Source organism: Mustela nigripes, chromosome 1 (assembly GCF_022355385.1).
Source record: "Mustela nigripes isolate SB6536 chromosome 1, MUSNIG.SB6536, whole genome shotgun sequence".
Classification (NCBI taxonomy): domain Eukaryota; kingdom Metazoa; phylum Chordata; class Mammalia; order Carnivora; family Mustelidae; genus Mustela; species Mustela nigripes.
This window is the reverse complement of record NC_081557.1, coordinates 213,166,057-213,192,167: the sequence shown is the minus strand read 5'-3', so window position 1 is coordinate 213,192,167 and position 26,111 is coordinate 213,166,057. Positions and strand designations below refer to the sequence as shown.

General features: G+C 42.2%; 1 long non-coding RNA gene across 1 annotated transcript in view; it reads left to right on the top strand.

Annotated features, from left to right (window-relative positions):
- The window catches only part of LOC132004634 (uncharacterized), a 109,645-nt gene that overhangs the window by 17,045 nt on the left and 66,489 nt on the right, over nucleotides 1-26,111 (top strand). The window contains exons 2-3 of the long non-coding RNA XR_009400592.1: nucleotides 20,705-20,861; nucleotides 21,589-21,743. This is a non-coding gene — a long non-coding RNA (uncharacterized LOC132004634). The remainder of the gene's footprint in view (nucleotides 1-20,704; nucleotides 20,862-21,588; nucleotides 21,744-26,111) is intronic.

Sequence of the window (26,111 nt, the reverse complement as noted above, 5' to 3'; positions counted from 1 at the left end):
TATGTGGAAAACCAAAAAACTCCACTCCAAAACTGCTAGAACTTATACAGGAATTCAGTAACGTGTCAGGATATAAAATCAATGCACAGAAATCAGTTGCATTTCTCTACACCAACAGCATGACAGAAGAAAGAGAAATTAAGGAGTCGATCCCATTTACAATTGCATCCAAAACCATAAGATACCTAGGAATAAACCTAACCAAAGAGACACAGAATCTATACTCAGAAAACTATAAAGTACTCATGAAAGAAATTGAGGAAGACACAAAGAAATGGAAAAATGTTCCATGCTCCTGGATTGGAAGAATAAATATTGTGAAAATGTCTATGCTACCTAAAGCAATCTACACATTTAATGCAATTCCTATCAAAGTACCATCCATCTTTGTCAAAGAAATGGAACAAATAATGCTAAAATTTATATGGAACCAGAAAAGACCTTGAATAGCCAAAGGGATATTGAAAAAGAAAGCCAACGTTGGTGGCATCACAATTCCGGACTTCAAGCTCTATTACAAAGCTGTCATCATCAAGATAGCATGGTACTGGCACAAAAACAGACACATAGTCAATTGAACAGAATAGAGAGCCCAGAAATAGACCCTCAACTCTATGGTCAACTAATCTTCGACAAAGCAGGAAAGAATGTCCAATGGAAAAAAGACAGCCTCTTCAATAAATGGTGCTGGGAAAATTGGACAGCCACATGCAGAAAAATGAAATTAGACCATTTCCTTACACCACACACAAAAATAGACTCAAAATGGATGAAGGACCTCAATGTGCAAAAGGAATCCATCAAAATCCTTGATGAGAACACAGGCAGCAACCTCTTCGACCTCTGCCTCAGCAACATCTTCCTAGGAACAACGCAAAAGGCAAGGGAAGCAAGGGCAAAAGTACCTGTTTTCACTTCTTTTCAGAATATAACTAGAAGCGGAAAAAAAAAAAATGAACTATTGGGATTTCATCAAGATCAAAAGCTTTTGCACAGCAAAGGAAACAGGAAACAAAATCAAAAGACAACTGACAGAATGGGAGAAGATATTTGCAAACGACATATCAGGTAAAGGACTAGTGTCCAGAATCTATAAAGAACTTAGCAAACTCAACACCCAAAGAACCAATAATCCAATCAAGAAATGGGCAGAGGACATGAACAGACATTTCTGCAAAGAAGACATCCAGATGGCCAACAGACACATGAAAAAGTGCTCCATATCACTCGGCATCAGGGAAATACAAATCAAAACCACAATGAGATATCACCTCACACCAGTCAGAATGGCTAAAATCAACAAGTCAGGAAATGACAGATGCTGGCGAGGATGCGGAGAAAGGGGAACCCTCCTACACTCTTGGTGGGAATGCAAGCTGGTGCAGCCACTCTGGAAAACAGCATGGAGGTTCCTCAAAATGTTGAAACTAAAACTGCCCTATGACCCAGCAATTGCACTACTGGGTATTTACCCTAAAGATACAAACGTAGTGATCCAAAGGGGCACGTGCACCCGAATATTTATAGCAGCAATGTCCACAATAGCTAAACTATGGAAAGAACCTAGATGTCCATCAACAGATGAATGGATCAAGAAGATGTGGTATATATACACAATGGAATACTATGCAGCCATCAAAAGAAATGAAATCTTGCCATTTGCGACAACATGGATGGAACTAGAGCGTATCATGCTTAGCGAAATAAGTCAAGCAGAGAAAGACAACTATCATATGATCTCCCTGTCATGAGGAAGTGGTGATGCAACATGGGGGCTTAAGTGGGTAGGTGAAGAATAAATGAAAGAAGATGGGATTGGGAGGGAGACAAACCATAAGTGACTCTTAATTTCACAAAACAAACTGAGGGTTGCTGGAGGGAGGGGGTTTGGGAGAAGGGGGTGGGATTATGGACATTGGGGAGGGTATGTGCTTTGGTGAGTGCTGTGAAGTGTGTAAACCTGGTGATTCACAGACCTGTACCCCTGGGTATAAAAATATATGTTTATAAAAAATAAAAAATTAATTAAAAAAAAAAGAAAAAGCAAATGTTAAGTCAATATTGGATGTAAGGGTGTTTGGTGGATTTCAAAGTCGTAAGATTTTCAGTCACGAGATTCTAAGACCGTATCTCCCTTTAACTTTCTCGATCTGCTTTATCCTTTGTAAAATGAGGATACTGAAGTCTATCATAGATGATCCCTCTATGATCCCTCTATAATAGATGATCTCTCTATGATTCAACTACAAGCATTACCTGATACCCTTCTTTTACCTATAGACTAGCAGACTAGACTAGAGCAGACTAGTTTTTAGAGCATGGACTTTGGAGCAACAGATCTCAATTTGCATCCACCTCTTCCATCTGCTAACTCTGCAACTTGGGGCAAATTATCGTACCTATCTGAAGGGTGATCTCCAAATAGGGCTATGGAATGGAAATAGTATAGTAATTCTCTCCTCATGGGACTCTCAAAAGGGTTTAATATGATAATATTCCAAAGGGATTAACAAGCATCTGGCACGTGGTCACTCAATAAAAGGCAATAGACAGGTATTATTATCAACATGAATTTCCTAGGATCAAGACTAATGACTTTACCAAAATTGGCCAGATGATTCTTTTCTAACAGGAGTTGAGTTGTCCTTTCAAGTTTGATGCTCCATCAGTTACACATCATACAGAATTTTAAATTTTTAAATAATTTGACACAGTAGCATCTGTGTTAGTCCAGAACATATTTTTTCCTCACACTCCTCCCACAGTCTGGTAAGATCTTTGTGTTATCAAATAATGAGTTTGCCTCTGTTTTCAAGAGGCACCAAATGTCATGTAGAATGTGACAAATTTGTGATCATTAATAGCAATCTTGATTGAAGAAAATATATCTATTGGTATTTATTGAGCACCTATTTTGTTCAAAACAATATGCCGAGCACAGAGAGGGGCACAAAGGTGACCAATATAAGGATGCCACTCTCATGAATTCTGTGGTTTCATGGGGGAGATACTCCTGTGTATCAAGTCATGCATCAAATATTTTCTGAGCTCACAAGGCAGATGGGAAGATATACCTGTAATTAACAGATGTATGAACCAAGGGCTTATGACACTGTTAGAAGGGAGTGATTAACTCAACGTGGAGACGACATGCATTCCAGATCGTCAGGTGGAAGAGTGGCATTCTGGACTAAAATTGGGAAACACAGTGAACTTCTCACTATTCTACATGCCCATTTATGACTTGCATTTCCAACTCATAGTCCGGGACAGGATTCATGTGCAGGTAGAGGTGCTTCTGCAGGATTTGGAGATTTAGTGCAGGGATCAGGGAGGCTGACTACAGGAAGGGATTGAGGTTGGGTTATAAAAGAACTTCATGCTAAGAGAAGACAAGAAAAACTCTTTTTAAAAACAAAATTATTTGTTTGACAGGGATCACAAGTAGGCAGAGGGGCAGGCAGAGAGAAAGAGAGGGGGAAGCAGGCCCTTTGCCAAAGAAGAAGCCTGATGTGGGGCTCGATCCCAGGACCGTGGGATCATGACCTGAGCCGAAGGCAGAGGCTTAACCCACTGAGCCACCTAGGCACCCCAAGGTGCCAAACTCCTTTTAGGAGTTTTTCAAGGGAATGACAAGCCCAGAATTATGCATAAGAATAAGCGTGTGTCTATACGTGTGCCTGTGTGTATATGTATATACTGGAACTATAAGAGGTTGCCCTTTTCCTACTTTTTACTTAGTGTTTTCAATGCCAGATTTTGTATGCATTGATCAAGAAATTGCTTCTTTTTTCAGTATTTGAGCAATAGACAGCGTGTAGTTTCAACATCAAGCTCTCTGCTGACTCATTTGTCTCTTGGCAACTGAGATTTTTTTCATTGTCAATAACATTAATTACACCCATCATTCATTCTAAAATGACCTTTATTACCCCCCCGCCCTTATAACTTTCTGTCCTTGCTGTTTACAAAAAAATTCTTCATTTCAAAGGGTTGAGGCGAGGTTTGTAGAAAAGGAGAGAGCTGGAAGAAACAAACCTTATGCTATCATTGAACCAGAGCCTGGACCTTGGGTTCCAAGACCCATATCTGAATCCCAGGTCTGCCACCTACTTGCTGGGTAACTTGGGCAAATCACTCTTCAGCTCTGAGTCTGAACTTCCTCCTCCTCTACAAAATTAGGATGGTAATATTTACAAGTTGCAGAAGGTTGAACATGAGGTTCTGTATATAAAGCAGACTTTCCAGACTCTGGCTCAAGGTTGATCTCTATTCTAAATGTCCCAAGAGAAATGGCAGACTTTAGAAAGTCAGTGTATAAAGAGAGATAAAGAGTAAAGTCCACCCTTGAAGACTGAACTAGGATAACCTATATGGTTTTATACAGATATGAAGATTTCTTCTGGTTAGTGGACAAGATAAACAAAAGAAAAGGTAAATAAACATCTATTTGTATGTTGCAATCATATTTATCATAGAACAACATGTTCATTGTATTGGAAGTACATCAGGGGCACCTGGGTGACTCAGTTATCAAGCGTCTGCCTTTGGCTCAGGTCATGATCCCAGAGTCCTTGGATGGAGCCCCGCATCAGGCTCCCTGTTCCATGGGAAGCCTGCTTCTCCCTCTCCCACCACCCCCCTGCTTGCATTCCCTCTCTTGCTGTGCCTCTCTCTGTCAAATAAATATATAGAATCTTTAAAAAAATAGAAGTACATCAGTACCAAGAACCACTGAGAGGATAGGAATGCACCCATCTCCAGGGCTGGCTTTCTTGGTATGTATCCTGTATAGTTATGCAGAGTCTCCTGCTGGAAGGCTCAGGGCTCTGTTGTTACCATCTTAAAAACCCTAATTTTTAAACAAGGGGACTCTCAATTTTATTTTTCTCTAGACCCCACAAATTGTGGAGTCACTTCTGATCATATCTTTTCATTATCACTTCCCATACTCCTTCTGAATTCCATCTGGTATAGTTGAATTCACAGAAGATAAATTTTTACATGATATGTCACTGCCTGAATAACTATTAGATGCAGTACCTTAGTGCGGTCTCAAGTGCATCCTGGGAGGTTGGTATAACTGTCCCCATTGGATACATGTGTAATTTGCTCAAGGTCACACCATCAGTAAGGGTGCCGATCATGACTAGTATGTCTGTCTACTCTTGCTACTCTATCATGATGGATGAGAAAACACACACACACACACACACACAGAAAGCAATTCCAGTTAAAAAATAACACAGAGTGGCAAAACCCCATAGAAGGATGTTTGGACTAAACTGATGTGCCAGCCCACACTGGACCCAGCAACACATAATTTATTTATGTTACATTTCCCCAGTTATGTGCTTGCATCCTGACACAGAATCTGTGGAACTTTACTCATCACTGTAGTCCCAGCATACATGGCATACATTGACATGTAGAAGATGCTCAATAAATATTTGCTGAATGAATAATATGCCTGCTGAGTTCTTCACTCAGCATTTATTTCGACTTCTTTTTCGCAGGTTCATAACTTTGTCCTCTTTTCTGAGACCTGTTTGACACAAGAAGGTTCTTTAGCAACTTAATGTCTGATATATGAAGGAAAAGCCTCAAAATCATAACAAACAAAAACTTGAATGACAACTCTTCCTGTAAAACTTTGCTGTTTTATAATGTATTTTAATACTGTTGGAACTTTCCAGGTACCAATTTTATTCTCCACTGTCTGAGAGTGTCTCAGAAAAGGCCTTAGGAGGGAAGACTTCTTTCCCAATATGTATATATATTTAGAACTACATTATTGAAACATAATTGCCATGCAAAAAGCTGTACGTACTTAATGTATACAACTGGTAGACTGGAGCTAGGTATCCACCCATGAAACTATCATCACAGTCTATGCAATAAACATCCAGTTCCCTAAAGTATTTCCCCTTACTGTCTTTATTTGTTATTATTATTATTTATTATTTTGTGATAGGAACCCCACATAAGATCTATCCTCTTAACAAATCTTGAAGTACATAACACAGTATTGTTAACTATAGACACTATTTTTCACCCAAGTTATCAACATCTCCCCACACCACCTGGGGACTAATATACTCCCTCAGTGTCATTCTTCACTCATAGCTTTCTCCTCCCCTTGATCAATATGTCAGATTATTTTTCCTAAATATCTCAACACTACTCTTCCTCACCATAACCTCCCACTTCTTCAGCTAGGATCTCACTTATCTCCTTCCTGGATTGATCCAATGTCTTTCTGGCAGGTCTCTTTGCCTCCTTGCAGTGTAGCTACTATATGGCAGCTGGAGAGCCCTTGCCAATACAGGTCTCTAACCTCAGCACCCTCAGCTTAAAAGGCCTTCCTGGTTTCTAACTGCCTGCAGGAAGAGTTGACTCTACTTGGCCTAGCATTAGAGGTCCTCACCTTCCAGCTGCAAACTCACTTTCTTGTTGGTTACCATGTGTAAACCCACTATGGTAGCCTTACCTAGGTACACTCTGATACAGAATTCAGTGCTCAGGTGAGATCAACACCTTTGGGAGTGTGGGGAGGGAGCAGTCAAGCTGTGATGATGCAGGGCTCTACTGGGAGCACTTGTGGCCTCTGTTAACCTTACCAGGAGCACTGCTGGTCTCTGATGGTCCCACTGGGAGCTAAAAAGCTGCCAGAATTGTCCCTTGCTGGTCCAAAATAGCAGCCTTTATACCCCTTTCCCAGCCAGTCCTTGGAAGAATGACTGTGGGCCAGGCAGCTCTCCAAAGCAGAGATCACCCCAAAGGAGGTGACAGCTGGAGGTGTATTTCAAGAAAGTTGGAGGTATATTTACCCAGTACACCCTGTAGCTGGGGCAATGAGTACTTCCCTTCCAGAGGGAGGATTGGGAGCACACCTCTACCTGTCCTTCATTTACCCTCCTTTTGCTCTGCAGAACTTTTGCTCCTTTTTTTTTTCACTTCATGTTTTGTCTTCTGTTGGAAATGCCCTTTGCCTACTATTTTCTCCCTTTGATCTGTTACTTTCAGGTTCCCTTTGTGACTGATGTCAAATGCTGACTCCTCTGGAAGCCCCCACTCACTCTTCCAGGCAGCGTCAGTTGGTATTTTGTGTGCTCAATGAGGATGTTTTCCCTCTTTTGTGGCCTGGCAGTACTTAATTCATTATTTTATTATAGCATTTACCATGTTGCTTATTTATTCACCTACTTGATCATTCAAGTAGGGGATGGCCAGGAGAAGTGATGATTGTGATACAGCCTAGAGAAGGAAGAGAGGAGAAGCCTTTTGGATGGATAGTCCAGAATGCACAAGCCCGGTGGAAAGAGAGGAATGAGAAGACAAGAATAACTTTGGTGAGGCTGGAGTTCACAGGACCAAGAGAACAGTAGACATGATGCTATTGTGATTGGTAATGATAGGGCAAAAATTTTTTGCCTGCCTTCAATGCTTAGTGGGAGTCATAAGAAGGTTTTGAGCAAAGGATTGACGGGATTATATTACATATTTGAAAACACATGCCCGGCTTCCCTCTGGAGCAGTTTGGAAGAAGGTGAGGAGGCAAGGGAAGACTATGAAGAGGCTGTTTTTAGTCAAACATTGGGGTAGTGCCACTTGGGGCAAGTCCTCTTGTCCCCTTGGAAGGGGACAGATCTAGAGCAGTTCAAGAGAAAAACTGGTAAGACTTGGTGATTGGTTTGCATGTGGCTGGGGATGATTGAAAGGGAGATGTTAGAGCTACCTTTGGATTCCCATTGATCTCTAACTTTTTGAGTTCAGAATCCCATGAGAATGACTGGTCTCTATATGTATGCATATATACATATACAGCATTTTGCCTATCACTCCAGAGAGATACACAGAACTTCTAAAGCTCATTCATGAGTGCCAGCTTGGAAAAGAAATTATATCTTATCCCTTGCTAAATAAACCTCTAGATTCTACTCTAAAAAACAGCATAGAGTCTGGCACTTGGTACTTGTTTGTTGAAGTAATTAGTAAGGGTAAGAAAAGATAGAGGGTACTGAGAGGCTCCTGATGGTTAATTCCCTGCTTCTTCTGCTGCAATGTGGATGCAGATTTAATAGAAGAGCTGCAACTTCCCTGTCTATGAACCAACTGCTCATTAGCTTGCAAGGCAGCATTAGGTGGAAAAGTCCACAAATGGACTCATGAGCCTCCAGGTGGTAAAGAGGAATAAATTTTAAAGTATTAAAGCTCCAAAGACCCAAGATTTGTCTGCAGCAGATGTCTCTCCACAATGCTAAGTGCTTTGGACTGAAGAATAAAACTGTCTGCTTTTATTTTATGTGGGGGAGTGCATCATTTGTAGATGAAGCCAGTCTGCGCATGGCTGGGTGGATAAGTTAAGTTAATGTCTTGCATCTCATGATTCATTTTTACCTTGTGGATGAAGCAGAAATGGTAATTGTGTTCATAGACAAAGATTTAGAACAGAATCATGCCTTTGCAGATAAGGCATTTCAGGAGGTCAATAAAGATAAGCAGGAAGGAGATGCATAGGGGAAGTTTTTAAGAAAGATTTACCTTATACATATTAACCTAGGCTGGGCTGGAGTTTTCTATTTGTGTCTTGGGTGGCCACATACTTGGGGTAAGGAGAACTTCCATCTGAGCCATGGACTCTTCAAGGGGTCTTAATCGTCACCTGGTTCAACCTTGTATAATCAGGAATTCCCTCCCCAGTGTCCTTTGCAGATAGTCCGTGTTTCCTCTTGCAGCTGCCCTAATGACATTCCCTTGTTAATAACTGATATAAAGTTCCTGCCCTGAAATTTCAGTGGATACCAGGAGTGGCACATAGGCTTAAATTTGTATAATAGTTCTAATTACTTGACAGTGCCTGCCTAGATTGGGAGGATTCCAAGGCTGAGTCTGGATTAAAGAAAACAGCAACAACAACAACCAGTAATTGATTATTCATGTCTGTGACATGGGAAGGAGGATGAGGAGTGGTACCCTCAAGCCAAAAATGTTCTGAACTTGTCATCCTTGGGTTTGATTCTTCAGCTACTTAAGTTAACTTTTATTTATTGAGCATCTACTATGTACCAGTTGTGGTCCTAGGATCTGGGGGTGTGAATGCAGTGCTTATTTCTCAATCCTCATTTTTTTCTGCCCTCTCTTCAAAATGAGCCGGAGCTGGCCACTTTTTCATTCTTCCCCCGCCTTGGTCTGGCTTCCCTAAAACCATATTCTCTTTTCTCCCTTCTCACAGGCTATATTGCTCAGTTTTCTCTTCTTCTCTATCTTAAAATGGTGAAAGACCACACGATTTGGTCCCAAATCTCCTTTCTCACTCTACTTAGTACAGTCCCATCCATGTCTCTAAATGCCTAGTGTATGCTAATGACAGTCAGGTTTATGAAGGGCAGCACTATTGATTTCCCCTATTGTCTCTGACCTTCACCGACCCAAAGATAACTTCATTCATTTGCCAGTCTTTGCATCTCAGGAATTGCCTCTGTTTCAACACTTCTCACCAGTCTCTCCTTACCTGCAAGTGCAATTCTCTTCCATGGTCCTGAAGACAGTGGCTTATCATCTGCAGGTAACTTGAGTGGAGACACTTTGTCCTCAAAGTATGATCTGAAGTTTGAATTTAATATTTAAAATGGATTCCTTGCTTCACAGGTTACGTTGCCCTCCTTTGCTGAGCTGTGGAATGCCTCTGATTTTTTTCACATGGTGCTTCTCCACCTGTATTCTCTGCCTCCCTTTCTTCTAGATAGCCTCTCCTCCTTCTCTCTGACACCGTTAGGAAGGCACCACCTTCACTGGAAATGCTTATTTGAGTCTCTCCTTACCTGAACTTCCTTTACTGGGCTTATGAAAGTGTGTAGGGCTGTTTGGTTTTGTTGCTGATGGCTGTCTTAGAAGCAGGGATTTGTATGTATAGCCTTATCTTTATCCCCAGCACCTAGGACAGAACTTTGCACCATTATAAGCATTACATAAAGCTTTCCTGACAGGATTTCTGGAAGACAGCAGTGAGATAGCTTTCTGGTGGGTGGATCATAGCCAGTGTTATACCCAACTCAGAATTCATGAGTTCTAAGTGAGGCCTGACCTCTGGGGATAGAATGAATGATGTCATCATCAGGGAGATGTTGCTAGAGAATACATTGTGGAGAATCAAATTTGGCTCTCTTGGTACAGTTCAGCTATGAGTTTTGCATCCTGCAGCAGTTCAGTTTCCAGTATTTGATACAGGGGCCTAGGAAAGGACAGCATCAGTAGAAGGTGGAAATGAGTTGGAAGGACAGGAGAGGCTCAGGGCCCCCAGGAAGTATTGTGTCCAGACCAGGTATGGCTGCCGCCTTCTCTGGGATTTACCTTTCACAGGCAATGGAGTCTAACTGACCATGTTTCTATTTTAGTGAACCTGCCCATCCAGCCATATCTGATTGAGTCAGGAATACAAATTCAATGCCACCTTGACCAATGGGATTCTCCGTCTTCTAGAATTTAATATTTAAAATGGAAAAACAGAGTCTGGAAGATGGTGATACTGACTCAGGCTAATGGCAACATCCTAGAAAGAAAAGCTACAAACTCCTGCTGTTGGGATATGTCCATTTTCTTTCCCTTCCTGAGTCAGATCTTCTTGATTCTGTGATCTAGCCCAGTAAATAGATGGGGGATGTGGAGTTGGGTTGAGAGAGACCAGATACTTCCTGGAGAGTGGGCCAGTCTTCCAGGAGTGAAGGACACAATGAGAAAAGAGCCAGGAGTAGATCTCAGCTTACCATTTTGAACAGAGCAAGTGTCTATTTCCTATGGCAAAATTAAGGACTTCCAGAAAGGCAGAGCTGGAAGTGTTTTACTCATGAGGACATTGTGACCCAGAACAGTGTCCTGACTTGCTGAAGCTCCTATAATCAGTTAATGGTTAGGTCAGATCCCAGCCCAGTGCTCTTCCCACCATTTCAGTTATCTTCAGTCTGTTGAGCTGGGCTTAGCTCATCTGTCCACATGGATTCCTTGTGCTCCCTTTCTTCGTCAGCTGCAGCTGATTACCTGTAGGGTCCAGGAGCTCACAGTTAACCCTGGCTGTGTGGTTACAAGGAGAGTAGGTTTATCTAGGGCATCTGTTAACCTAAGGATCCAAGGTACCATCCCTTAAGATTGTGGGGCTGAGAACTATAAAATGATAATCACATGGCAGGACACTGGACTGGAGGAACATCCATCATAATAACATGATGTGATGTGAGCAGCGTGGGGGTGGTACCTGCAAGCTGCCCCACCCACACACACCCTGCTAGGCCTGCAGCATTCTAGCATGGCTGCATTCCTGGCCTCAGACGTAACACTGGTTATATTGCTTCCAAATTTGGTTGGATGCACTAATTGTATTCTTCTTTCCAACCAAGTCAGTATGTGGAAGATGGGAGGATGTCTATTCTCTCGCATCAGGCTGATTCCCATGGAGACCTTTAAACAGGCAGTGCTCCTGTTTGACTTCCACAGTTGGTGTGAAGTCATTGTCCTCAAAGTATGATCTGAAGTTTGCTTGAATCAGAATCTCTTGGTGTGATTATGAGAATGTGGATAATTAGGCCTCTTGTAGACCTACTGAATCATCACCTCCGCATTATTAAAGGTTCCTCGGATGATGAGGGCTGCTGGTCTCAGGAGTTCACTGGGGTTGGGAAAAGTCATGAGTTTAGGCTGGGGAGATAGTAATTTCCTGCCCTTGCCACAGCACTTCCTAGCTGGGTAATTTTCACATGTCACTTACCATCTCTGAGTATCCTTTGAAAGGAAGGAATGTGTCTTATTTATATTTACCTCTATTCAGTACCCAGGACATAGGTGACCCTTAACTAGTATTGAATGAGTGCATGCATGAGTGAAGATCTTAACCTACCCTGCACCTGTTGAGTGAACTAACTTAGAGAAGACACCTGTGCAGAGTCCTATATCCAGTAGGTGCTCAGCAAGTGCAATTCTCTTCCACGGTCCTGAAGACAGTGGCTTATCATCTGCAGGTAACTTGAGTGGAGACACAGTAGAAGTGTGGAGGAGATGAAAGGTGCTTAGAGACCTTTCTGAGACTCAGAGGTGATAGGTGCTTCCCAGGAAAATCCATACTTCCCTTCTTATTCTGATCCCTGTGGCCCTCTGTCCACTGTCCTGGGAATCACCAAACCAGTGAAGTTTGACCAAGGCCCATCACCAAGGAGAGGGCCATAGCTGCCAATGTGTCATCTTGGGACTGGGGAGGCTACCCAGTGGATGCCAGGTTTGTGTCCAAAGGTAGAAGAGCATTGTGGTTGTAGTCAGCTGCTCAGGGTAGTGCACATTTAGACGGATGATTAAGTTGGTGATTTGAGGTCCTGGGAATAAATAAATCAACCCTGGTCTTAACAGGTGATATTATTAGGAAAAACAACTGATTTCTTCTAGACTCAGTGAGTTTATCTGATTATATGTTATATGTTATAGGTTATAATGTACCTTCCCTAAGTACTTCCAGCATTTTTGTGAGAATCAAATGAGGTAATGAAGATATAATTATTGTCTTCATATAGACCATATAGTCATGCTTTCTCCTCAAAGTGTTGTTCCCAGACCGGCAGTATTGGCCTCATTCAGGAGCTTATTAGACACGCACAATCCTAGGCTTTACCCCAGACTTACTGAATCAGAATCTCATTTTTATATGATCCCTAGGTGATTTTAAATATGCATTGATGCATAAGAAGCAAAAAGTAAATGATTTTAAGAAAGTTTGAGTTCTCCAAACACTTTTTTTTTTTTTTTTAAAGAGAGATCCTCTGGAGAAAGGGAATGTGTCTTATTTATCTCTGTTTAGTACCTAGAATATGATTGACCAGGGTCAAATAAATGAATAAAAGAATAAATGAATGAATGAATGAAGATCTTACTCTCACCCACTACCTGGAGCTCTTTACCCAATATTTCTCTTGCTGTAATAGCAGGACCTGTACACTGTGAATGTAGCTGCCTTACAACCACGGATGCCAACCACAGATGCAGGCATTTAGTATGTGATTAAGGACAGAGTAATCCACTCAATGTGGGTTATGGGAGATATTTGGCAGGAACCAAGGGACAGGGGTTGGATTTTAGTTTCCAAAGATAATGTCTTTCCCAATTATTTAAAGCCCTCAGAAATAAGCCTTCTTAACTCTGGTTTGTGTAAACAGCTCTCTTGTTCACATTTTCAGCAGAATCTTGACTCTAGTGGTCTGTTCAGGTGCTTATGTAACAGGACACTGTGGGGTTGTCCAGCTGGATCTTTGTTGAGTAGAGACCAGCTAAACTTACCATCTAGTATGGTAATGGAGAAATGCTTTTCATTTACTAGATTTTGCCACCAGCTAAGTTAATTAAAGGATTAATCTATCCCATCATTCAACAAATGTGCTTGGCTTGGGGTTACCATAGTGCTAGCAATCCTTGCTTCTGTCAAGTCATTGCTGCATACTGAGGTTGGAATGTGAAGCATAGTGAGGTTTTAGGAAGTACAGACTGATATGGGAGAGTGTGGCAGGTGAACTTAGCCTAGAGGAGTAGAGGTGATGGACAGAAGTGACCTATATGTTGATACCCAGGGGATGAGCCGGAGCTAAACATTTGGGATAGGAAGGAAGAAATGAAGCTGACACAAAGAACAGCATGGATCAAGGCCTAGAAGCAAGAGAGAATATGCTTTACTGAAGGAAGAGAAGCAGCGAGTGTTTGGATAGGTGGAGTGCCTTTGTGGGCTGCTTGTGGGTATATATGTAGATGGAGTGTGATGGGAAATGGGGCTAAAGAGGCAAGCAAGGGTGGAACCCCCATAGAGGGCTGTGACTCCTTCTAGGAAATTCGCATTTATCCCCAGGTCACTTGAGGAAGTCTTTGAAAGTATTGGTGGGTCTGATACATTTTCCAGTTTCCTTCTCTCATAGACCAGTGAACTCCCTCATCACTATGTGTGTGCCTTATCCTGACCTAGCATGTCTCCAAGCAAAGTGCCTGCTTCTTACTTTGTATCCTTTGATGCTAACCACAGGAGGGTCCTAAGTGCTGTTTTATGTACTTCTTCAAAGAATAGTATTTTTCTACCAAGACTTCATCAGTTAAACTCTTCCGGTCACTCTGCTTCAAACCTCATGCAAGGGTGTACTCATTATAGTCTCTCCATCTGGGTTCTTCCTGCCTAGAGCCACAAATACAGCCTGAGCTGAGAATAGCTGCCCTGCTGGGCCTCACCAATGGTATCACTGTGACAACCACTCCAGCAGCCATGGGTCAAGCCATTGTTATGCACTTGTTCTATTCCCATTAGTATATTGGCTACATTTATACTTCATTGCCAAGGCTCTTACCATGAGCTGTCACTTGGAAGGCTTTTGAGGGGCAGTGTGGCCAGAACATGGGACTGAGGGTCAAAGGAGCTGGTCTGAATCATGGTCCCTTCCTGCCCTCTTTCTGTGACCTTGGGTGAGTCACCTGAATCTTAGTTTCCACAGCTGTAAATGAGGACAAACAAGAGCATCTGCCCTGTCTGTTTTCAGGGCGGTGGTAGGATCAAAGAAGATCATGCGTGGGAAAGTGCTTTGTAAAGTTCTATGAAAGAGTGGGTTTACATTGGCACTCTGGGCATTGCTGGCCTCATCGCTGGCTACGCTGCCCCTTTCTGGCACATCTGGCTCAGGAGTTGTGCATTTCTCACCTTCCACAGCTAATCACTGCCTTCCTGTCTGAGGATTGCAAATTAGGTTTCATTTTTCTCGTGACTTCTGCACCCAAACACTAATGGATAACCCAATTAGAAACCATTCGTCCCAATGTAAGTATTATTTTAGGTCAAAATTGTTGAGAGCAAATAACTTTGTCGACACAATCCACTTTAAAACACTTTCTGGTGGACCTGTGGTATACACACCCGATCTGCTTCCCTTGTATGTAATTATATTCTCAAGCTTCTGTTGGCATTTTCTGAAATGTTAATGGAATGATATTGAATTCTGGTTCCTGTTTTCCTCTAAAAAGTTTTTGTCAGGAAATCTTTAAAAATAGATGGATGGGGGCGCCTGGGTGGCTCAGTAGGTTAAGCCGCTGCTTTTGGCTCAGGTCATGATCCCAGGGTCCTGGATCGAGCCTCGCATCCGGCTCTCTGCTCAGCAGGGAGCCTGCTTCCTCCTCTCTCTCTGCTGCCTCTCTGCCTACTTGTGATCTCTGTCTGTCAAATAAATAAAATCTTAAAAAAAAAAATAGATGGATGGATGGATAGATAGAGATAGATAGATAGAGATTGAGAGAAGAAAAAAGATTGTCCCTCTTCAAATAATTGCCCTCTAAAATCCAAAACACTGACACGACAGCACAAAGGGGAGATTAAAGGTTTGAAACATTAGGATAAACATGAAACGTAGAGATTTTTCATCCTCAAATCTTATTCTCAGAAGGGATTCTCACTGCGTCCTATTCCCATCCATTATACATGCTGGGAGTTCCTCTCCTGGCAACAATGGACCATACTAGAATGTCCAGGCATTTCTATCTAGGTCACCCTAAAGAGAGCATAAAGGACCCTTCAGAAGAGATGGAACCCTCACAGGGCATGTCCTCCCTAAAATATTCCTCGAGCTGCAGATGGTTCTTCTCTCTCCTTGTTTCCAAGGGGTCCCTATTTCTTTTCCCATTATTCTGCGTTGACTGCACATCCTTAGTTTTCTCTCTGCCTCCCCACAGTAGACTGTAGCTTCTGGCAGTCAGGGACTAGGATTCATTCACCTCACACACTGAATGACTAACTTCTGGATAGAATGCATTTCACAAGCCATGCAGGGCCACCACCTCAGACACTCAGCAGCCCTCACGAGGGTGACTCTAATGGTCTTCTAACTTATTTTTCTGACTTTACCTAATCTCTACATCATTCTCCCCATGGGAGCCAGGGAAGATTTAAGATATAAATCAGATCAGTCCTGCCCCTGCTTAAAACCCTTCCATGAGTAAGTACTCTTGTCCTCCTGGTTCATCCATACTCCTTCACCTGGCTTAGGGAGCCTTTCAACACCTGGGCTAGCTTAACTCTCCAACCTTATCTGCACAACTTCTCTGCTCCACTCACAAAGAAATCTCCACCTGCCACTGAACCGCAGGAACTCCGTGAAACATCCCACCCTTTCACATGATGACAGTAACTGATATTTACTGAACATTTGCTATGCCAGGTACTTTCTCTTTGCTTAATCTGCATTCCTTTTTTTTTTTTTTTTAAATTAAGATTTTTACTTTAAAGTAATCTCTGCACCCAACATGGAGCTTGAACTCATAACCCCAAGATCAAGAATCACATGTTTCACCGACTGAGCCACCCAGGAGCCCCTCAATCTGCATTTTTTTTTTTTTTGTGCTACTATAGCTTTTATTTACTTATTTTTATTTTTAAATATTTTTTATTTCTTTTCAGCGTAACAGTATTCATTGTTTTTGCACCACACCCAGTGCTCCATGCAATATGTGCCCTCCTTAATACCCACCACCAGGCTCACCCAACCTCCTCCCCCCCACCGCCCCTTCAAAACCCTCAGGTTGTTTTTCAGAGTTCATAGTCTCTCATGGTTCACCTCCCCTTCCAATTTCTCTCAACTCCTTTCTCCTCTCCATCTCCCCATGTCCTCCATGCTATTTGTTATGCTCCACAAATAAGTGAAACCATATGATAATTGACTCTCTCTGCTTGACTTACTTCACTCAGCATAATCTCTTCGAGTCCCGTCCATGTTGCTACAAAAGTTGGGTGTTCATCCTTTCTGATGGAGGCATAATACTCCATAGTGTATATGGACCACATCTTCCTTATCCATTCGTCCGTTGAAGGGCATTCTTAATAAACCCCATAGTAACCCCATATCATAGTTATTATTATGTCCCTTTTGCAGATAAGAAAACTGAGACCTGGAAAGGAAAGGAAATTAGCTCCAGGCCGGACAATAAAAGGCAGTTAAAGGGTTAGAATTAGGTCTGTGACTCCGGGGTCTGAGATTTTGCCTACCATGTTTTGTCAAAGATGTGGTTCTTAGGCGGAAAGAACTTGTATCTCCCTGAGATGTGATTGTGCCCAGAGAGATGAGTGTCTGCTGAAGAGAGATCTGCTAAGTGTCCTATCCAAAGTAAATTTCAAAGGTGCTGTAGGAAGTCAGAAACAGCACAGCAATTTTAATTTCAAGCATCCAAGAAGGCTTCACTGTTACATTTTAGAGGATAAAAAAAGATTGCACCTAGAGAGAGGAGAGCCTGTTCTGAGTAAGGGCATCACTAGAGTAGGGTTGGCAGAAGGGAAGGCCTCAGGTATGTCAGCAGGGGAGAAAAAGCCTCCCTCTGGCTCTGGTGGAGGAAGAGAATCTGGGGGGAGGCCTGTTGAAAGAATGTGCAAAGGGCTGGGAATGTTGGGGGGAGGTCAGTTACAAGAGGCTCTGCAAAGCCAGGCTGAGAAGCATTTGGAGGATGGTCTGAGAGACACTGATCACCTTCCAGCAAAGAGCTGGTCTGATTCCATGTTCTTTGGGGGAGAAAAAAAAATACAAAATTTGGGGTGGGTGACTGGGGAGAAGGAACACCCAGTGAGGATACTTTTACAAAAATTCTGACTTGGGACAGGAGCAGGGTCAGTGTAATTTTAAAGCAAAGGCCTGGTCCCACAGGTATTTAAAGCCACCTTGGGCTATAATTCCCATTTTAATGACATTGCTGATTTTGCAGTTAACTGATGTCTGGGGACCTGAGAGGCACTTCCCAGTGCCTGGGTGACCAGAGGGATCTGTGGTACTTAAAGAGCCCTCTGTTAGGCTCAGGAACTTCAGGTTTCAGACCAGGCCTTGCCCCACTGGTGGGATAGCAGTGGGAATCTCTTGCAGCTTCCTGGGGCAGCTTTCTGCCTGGGCTTTTTTCTGTTTGTCATACCCAATGACTGGCTCATGGAACCCACCCAATCAAATGAGAGTTTTAATAGCATGGAAATACTCTTTGAGGACATTTGAGTGCCTACCATGTACACAGTGCTGTGGGTAACAGTGGGGTAAGATCATGGGGATCTGGGTGGCTCATGGGTTAAGCGTGTTTCTTTGGCTCAGGTCATGATCTTGGCATCCTGGGATTGAGCCCCTCACTGGGCTCTCTGCTTGGCAGAGAGCCTGCTTCTCCCTGTCCCTCTGCCTGCTGCTCCTCCTGCTGTGGTCCCTCTCTTACTCTCTCTCTCTCTGTCAAATAAATGAATAAAATCTTAAAACAACAACAACAACAACAAAACACTGGGGTAAGATCATGCCACTAATCGCTGCTCCCACTGGAGTTAGAGTGGTGTGCATGTGTAGTAAAGGCTTTACTTAAAAGCAGAGAGGAGAGAGAGGGGCATCTGATGAGCATCCTGGCCAACAGCAGGGGCGAGTCTGTTTTCATAACAGCACCTGAAAGAAAAAGCCCTCTCGATGCTGATTTGCTCTTCAGGTCCTTTGTACCAGTACACTCCACCTGTTCAAAACAAGTCAGGGGCTTCCATAGCCTTTAGCCAGGAAGAGAAGGAATTAGAATCTTCCATGGGAGGATTTGATCTAAGCGGATCTGACAGCACAAAACAAACACATAGTAGGACTTCACCAAATACCAACAGAATGAATCTGGGAAAATGCAGCTATTTTTTCTTTTCTTAATTTTCATTCACTTAGCCACTCCCAATGTGGGTTTACTTGATTGTTGAATTGAACAGACTTTCAGCTCCTTGGGAAGACATAGATCTGGTTTATCCATGGATCAGTAGGGCTGCCCTAAGCAGTGGTGCAGGCTGAAGGAGGAGAGCATGTGCAGTTGAATGAGTCAGGGCTGAAATCCAGCCTCTGCTTTGCTGGTCCAGAGCGGCTTGAACCTAGAGGACTTTGTCCTTAAAAAGCACAAAGGTCCTGTCTATGTGTGAAGTTGCAGCCCAATGAACTGTGTGTTCCCAGAGGAAGCCTGTTTTCTAATTATGCAGGTCAGAGGAACAGTATTCTATGCTATGTGCTCTTAAAAAAAAAAAAGAAAAGAAAAAGATGTATTTGTTATTAGAGAGAGAGTGAGGGGAAGGGGCAGAAGGAGAGAGAGCATCTCAAGCAGACTCTCCACTGAACACAGAGCCTGACGCAGGGCTCGATCTCACGACCCTGAGCTCATGACCTGAGCCAAAATCACGAGTCAGATGCTCAACTGACTGAGCCACCCAGGGGCTGCACTTGTGTGTTCTTTTTTTTTCCTTTTAAGATTTTATTTATTTATTTAACAGAGAGAGATCACAAGTAGGCAGAGAGGCAGGCAGAGAGAGAGGGGGAAGCAGGCATCCCACTGAACAGAGAGCCTGATGTGAGACTTCATCCCAGGACCCCAGGATCATGACCTGTGCCAAAGGCAGAGGCTTAATCCTCTGAGCCACCTAGATGCTCCATGTGTATTCTTTCTGCTATCAGGAGCCATGTGTGTTATGGGTTGGATGTGGCATTACTCTAGCACTGTTTTTTATGTTGTTTTTGAAGAAGAAGACATTTAACAGGTGCTGCATACTGGGTGTACTATTCAGTTCTTCCCCATCACTGAAAGATAAATAGGGCAAAATGCTGACTCCCAGTCTCCATTTAGGTAAATGTATTTTAAAGACACATGTGCAGAGAGAAGGGACACGTCCTCCATGCAGGGTAGTGAGGGAAGGCTTCCAGGAAGCAACTCCTGAAGTTTTGAAAGATGAGTAGGGTTTGCCCAGAAGTGGAAGCGTGGGAACATATTCCAGCTCAGGACTAGAAACCTGCCTGGACATGATGGAAGCTGGGGAACTAGAGGACGTGTGGGCGTGAGAGGAGCCTGAGCCCATAGACATCTAGATGCAGGTGAGATGCATCTTTCCTCTGGAGGTCTTCCAGAATCCTGGCTGAAGATGGGATTTGTGATTTATTCTTTACTGCCTCTGGACCTGTGATCAGTTCCCACTGTTATATTTGCCACACAACACAGCACACACTTGTAATTCAGGACTTGCCCCCATCCGTGGGGAACACACCCCCAAATCCCCTGTGGATGTCCGAAACTACAGGTGATACCAAACACTACATATACTATATTTGTTCCCATACACACAGACCTAGGATCAAGTTTAATTCAAACATTAGGCACAGTAAGAAATTAACAATAACTAATAATAAAATAGAACAATTATAATGATGTACTGTAATAAAAGGTATGTGAATATGATCACTGTCTTAAAATAGCATCCTTCTTGTGATGATGTGAGATGATAAAATACCATGCATGTTGAAATGAAAGGGGGTGAGTTTTGCAGGTGCTGTGAGGTAGTGGTAGGGTTACTATTCTTCTTACATTAATTATGTCAGGAGGATCATCTGCTTCCTGACAGCAGCTGACTGTGGGGACCTGAAACCTCTGGTTATGGGGGCTACTGTATAAACAATTCCATGATAGACCAGAAGCTTGCTAAGACCAGAGAGCCTGTGTCTTCTTCATTTTTGCTTCCACAGTAAATAGTATAAATGGAATAGCATAGATGCTTAAAGCATATTTGCTCAAGTGAGTTCACACATGGAGAAGGTGCCTACATCCTTAGAACTGATCTTGGGGACTAATTATATCTATTACATTGATTCATTATTATCTTTTAAAAAGATCTTATTTATTTATTTGTCAGAGAGAGAGGGAGAGAGAGAACAAGCAAGGGGAGCAGCAGAGGCAGAGGGATAAGTAGTCTCCCTGCTGAACAAGGAGCCCGATGTGAGACTTGATCCCAGGACCCCAGCATCACGACCTGAGCCAAAGGCAGACACCCAACCGACTGAGCCACCCAGGTATCCTGCTATATCTATTACATTTAAGTGGCCTCTAAAAACTTTCTTGAATTTTCTCATAAAGACATTTGTACCTAATCATATGATCATGTATAGATGTATAGATATATGTGTGTACATATATACATATATATGTAGGTACACATATACTGGAAGAATTCATATTAATGACTTCTGGGGAGTGGATTCAGAAGTGTATGGGGATGCTATTTCAGGATTATTGAATATGGCTGTCCATGTTGTGCACTGAACAATTCTAGGGGACTATTCATTTAGATGTGAATCTATACTTTATAAATTTAAATGAAGAGTAACAAAGATGGAGAAATTATGACACTGTAAGTGATATTTTCTTTCTTTTCAGGATTTTTCTGCATTTTGCCAATATGTTCAAAATGGGTGGGCATGGCTTTCATATTCAAATATTGCTAAAACTATTGGGCTGTGGACAATCTCAAATGCTGAAAGTATAAAGAAGAAAATAAAAATGAGCCACATTTGCCAACCAGAGGGAGCTACAGTTAACATTTTACTTCATAAAGTTTTATTATATAATTTTTTAAAATTTTAAGGTGGTGTTTGTTCTTTGGATAATTTTGGATAATTCAGAAATGTACAAAGAAGAAAGTTAAAATCATTTCTACCTCATCACCCAGAGATGATCCCTTATTAACATTTTGTGTGTTTTCTTCCACCATTTTTCTTTCTTTCTTTTTTTTTTTTTAAGATTTTATTTATTTATTTGACAGAGAAAGAGACATCGAGAGAGGGAACACATGCGAGAGGGAGAAGCAGGTGTCCTGCCGATGTGGGGTTCAATTCCAGGACCCTGGGATCATAACCTGAGATGAAGGCAGATGCTTAACCGACTGAGCCACCCAGGTGCCCCATATTTTACCATTTTGTGACTGATACAATCATAACTCCCATTTGGTGTTTGAGCCAAGCAATGTGCTAAGTGGTTGGCAGACATTATCTCATTTAATTTCGACATAAACCTGAGGTGGGAATTGACAGCTTCATCTCACAGAAGATATAAACCAAAGGTTAAGAAACTTTGATCAATTGTAATTTGAACCTAATGTTGCTTGACTCCAAAGCAAACATTCTTCACGATTCTCTCTTTTCTTTCAAAGTCATGTGTGTAGTTACATACTCACACACTCGTGCGGGTGTATACATATACACCCCTACATATACATGCTATACTCACAGACACATACAAGTTGTGATTACACTGTGTCTTCCATTTTGGTGCCTTTTATTTATTTATTTATTTGTTTGTTTATTTATTTATTTTAAAGATTTTATTTATTTATTTGACAGACAGAGATCATAAGCAGGCAGAGAGGCAGGCGGAGAGAGAGGAGGAAGCAGGCTCCCTGTGGAGCAGAGATTCCGATGCGGGACTTGATCCCAGGACCCAGGGATCATGAAATGAACCGAAGACAGAGGCTTTAACCCACTGACCCACCCAGGCGCCCCTATTTTTTTATTTAATTTTATATGGTGAGCATTTTATGTTGTTAGTAAAAATGTTTTAGAAAGTATTTGATAAACTTTGCTTTTTTTTTTTTTTTTTTAAGTTAAATCTTAAGCAAATCAGTCTTGAAGCTCCATTTTCACTGACTGCTGGCCTTTGTCATCTGGCCTCCAGACCACCTCCCTGTGCAGTCCTCATGGACTCATGGAGAAGTCCACTGGGACTTATCCTTTAGTTTTTCCTCATCCATTTCTTCCTCATTAATCTGGGAGTAGAGGAATCTAGGTAAACTGTGGTCACTGGGCTCAGAAGCTGCAGAAGAAACAAAGTGTCACAATGCCTCATTTCATGATGGAACCTCATACAAGCATTACTCCACAGTCTGAGAGTCTTCCTTGCATGTATGTGTGTGTGTGTATGCGCGCGCGTGTGTGCGTGTGTGGTTTCATGAGAATAACTGTCTGGCTGAGAGGCATTTTTCAAATCAAGAAATTTATGGACAGGTTAAGCAATCGGGATAATATAAAATCTTCAGTGAAGGTTGCAACAAAAACTAGGGCATAAAGCACCTAACTTTTAGTAGAGTGCAAACTGTTCACATCTAAAGTGGAACAGATCACTGCAGGCTTCCGCAGCTCCGATATGCTAATGATATATTGGCATTCCCAGGGGGATGCCGAGTATGGAGTGATTCTCACCACTGGAATAAGTGGAATTTTTATTCCACTGAGAACCTGTTGGTGTGGAGGCAGCCTCTTTAGCTGAGTCGTGTTCTGTGCTACAGTTTGGGAAATACTATTTTATAGGGTTTTTTTGGTGCAATGTTAATTGGGTAATTTACTGTCATTCAATAACTAACTAGTTCCTTGCTACATAAAGTATCGTGCATGGACTGGTGGCATCAACTTCTAGGCAAGACTTAGGAATACAGACTCTGCACTCCTCTGCTCCTCCCCTCACCCCAATCCACAGATTTGGAATCTGCCCTGTGATAAGATTCCCAGGTCATACACAAGAGTATTCAAGTTTGAGATAGATGCCCTGCTATGAAGGACACTAAGTTCTTAATGAAAGGGAAGTCGCCTTACAGAGTTTCTCTCATGTCATAAAGTGCGTTTTATGGACGCGTTAATTTAAGGTGCGTGAACACAGGAAGTGGAACATGTAATTGAATACTGCCGGGAACAAAGCATGGCCTTGGCAGGCATGTGCTGATGCCCTTTTAACAAGGACCCCAAACAACTGTGAGCCCCCTGGTTTCTAAGCCCTTTTTCTTTTCCTTTTTAGGAGAGCATGCATCCATCCTCTTGCATGTCCACATTTGGAATCAGAGTGATCCATGCAGCCACATCCCATTTAGCTAATAGTGAGGCCCCTAGAGAGGGTTTCAGCTGGGAACATACAGCTAAAGCCCCTTTAATGGCCCAGTCAGCTGTCAGGGCTGTAAATACATTTCTTCCCATTCAGAGCCATTTGCCCCTCTCTGTGACCTCTTGTGGCTCTCAGACCCTGGCCACGTGGCCCAGATGGCATAATCCGTCAGGCCAAAGCAGGTGACAGTGGGGCTTGCTGTTAGGTAATCAGTGACTATAATTAGCTGGGTGGAAGCGATAATGGGACCAACTGCAGGCTGGGGCCAGGGGAGCCCTGGGTGGGAGGAGTAGTGCAGAGAGAAAGGCTTGCTTGCTCCACTCCCCTGTCTTCCTTTCCCCCTCCAGATGATGTTTATAGCACATGGAGTGGGTGCATATTTGGGGGAGGCAGACACTTCATCCTCAATGACGAAGGTCAGGGCTGAGCGCTAGCAATTTAGTAAGTGAGTGGTCTGGCAGCTGATCAATTTTATTTCAAAGAAGCCATTTCAGAAATCTGTGTTTCAGTTTGATAATTACTTGGCTACAAGGACCTTGTGGGACCAAAGGCAGGAGAGGTTTGTCGATGGGAGCATGAGTCTTGGGGGTCAGACACAGGCATTCTGATCCTACTTAGCCACCCACCAGCTGGGGAGCCTCAGGCTGGTCAACCCGCCTCTCTCTGCCTCCAACAGAGCAGGTCACACCCATCCCCTCGTGGGTCCTTTGTTGGGGTTAAGTAAATATCACTGTCAACACAATATGGTCTGAAACACACCTGACACATCACCTGACACATCACCTGACACGTGGTTGGCACTCTGAAAATAGTTTTCTTCTCCTCTCCTTCTCAATAGGTATGACTGTGTACGTGATGTCAGTAAAATAGAACCAACCAACTAAAAAAAAAAAAATCACTCATAACAAGCCAAATAAAGTCCCTTTGATAATAGATGACATTTAGTTATGTTTATCAAAAAAGCAACTGATAAGTGAAGTTGGCTTTGGTTAGAACTTCTATCAGGAGAACAGTCCCTGCATTTTGTAAATCAAAATGAAAGAGATGGGGGAGGGCGGTCAACTAAGAAACACTGAAGCATTGTTTGTTGTTTGCCATTGTGTTGCTGGTAGCTGGTGGCTGCTTTCTGACACAGCACATCTTGTGGGGTTTACCGGAAACTAAAACATCCTGGAAGCTTCTTCACTTTGGGTTAGTTGAAGTCATAAAATAAAATGTCTCCATTTGTCATCTATCCTACCCCTTCCCCCAGAATTATTGTTTTCTTCTTTTCCCTTCCTTTATTAAAAGAAAAAAAAAATATATATATATCCCTAGAGAGGCAAAAAGGAAATAAAACCACTATAATTCCAGAAATGACCAGTTAATCATTTGGATATCTGTTCTTCTACATCCCTCTAAACACATATACACATATATCATTTTTTTCATCAAAATAGGTCACCTGGTCTCCTGGGACATGTTTTTTTCCTCCCGACTTGATATTTTGAATCTTAATCTATAAGTATAGTTATTAATCTATGTCAATAAGCATAGTTCTAGAACATAATTTTTTCCCAGATTTTCTATTAGTGACTCAATTAGGAAAGAATTCTACTCATCTTTTTCTATTACCTTTTTTTTTTATTGGGATAATTCACATACTATGAAATTCACCCTTTTAAAGTGTACAATTAATTCAGTGGTTTTTAGCGACAAGTTTGGACAATTTTCACTGTTTCTGATTCAAGAACACTTCCATCACCCCCAAAAGAACTCTCCTTATTTGTTTGCAGTGACTCCCTGTGCCCTCCTTCCTCTAGCCCCTGGCTGGTAGTAACTAGTACTGTAGAGATGGCATAAGTGATTGAACCACTTCCTCACCATTGCATTTATACATTGCTTATGACTACATATGACTTCAGACAATACTGTAATGATCACTCTGGAAATTTCGGTCCAATTAAATTATATTTCTGAGCTATGTTAGAAGTAATATACAAACACTGTTTTAATTTGAAAATGAGTGTTACATTTTTGGATGATGTGGTTTTGGGAAAATTTAGAATTAAATCTCAAAATGTGCAGAATTTATAAACTTTCTTTGGGGATTTCCCGAGTGTGGTCATTGCAAAACTGCTTTTGCAAATACTGCCTGCGGAGTTTGCCAGTCCTTGGAAGTTGTGAAATTCTATTACTCCGCAGTTTCACAGCAGAGGCTGATTCCTTGACTCCCCCTCCTAGAGTGACAAAGCTGTGTTTTGTTTTGTGTCTCTCTGAGCAGCATTAGGACCTTGTAGAAAGAGGGCAGGCAGAAGAGCATGGGCTGGAACCAAGTCTATTCTCAGTTTCTAGGAGGGATTTTTAAAATTTGATTTCAAAAAATAGAACTTAAACTGATATAAAAGGAATTTGGT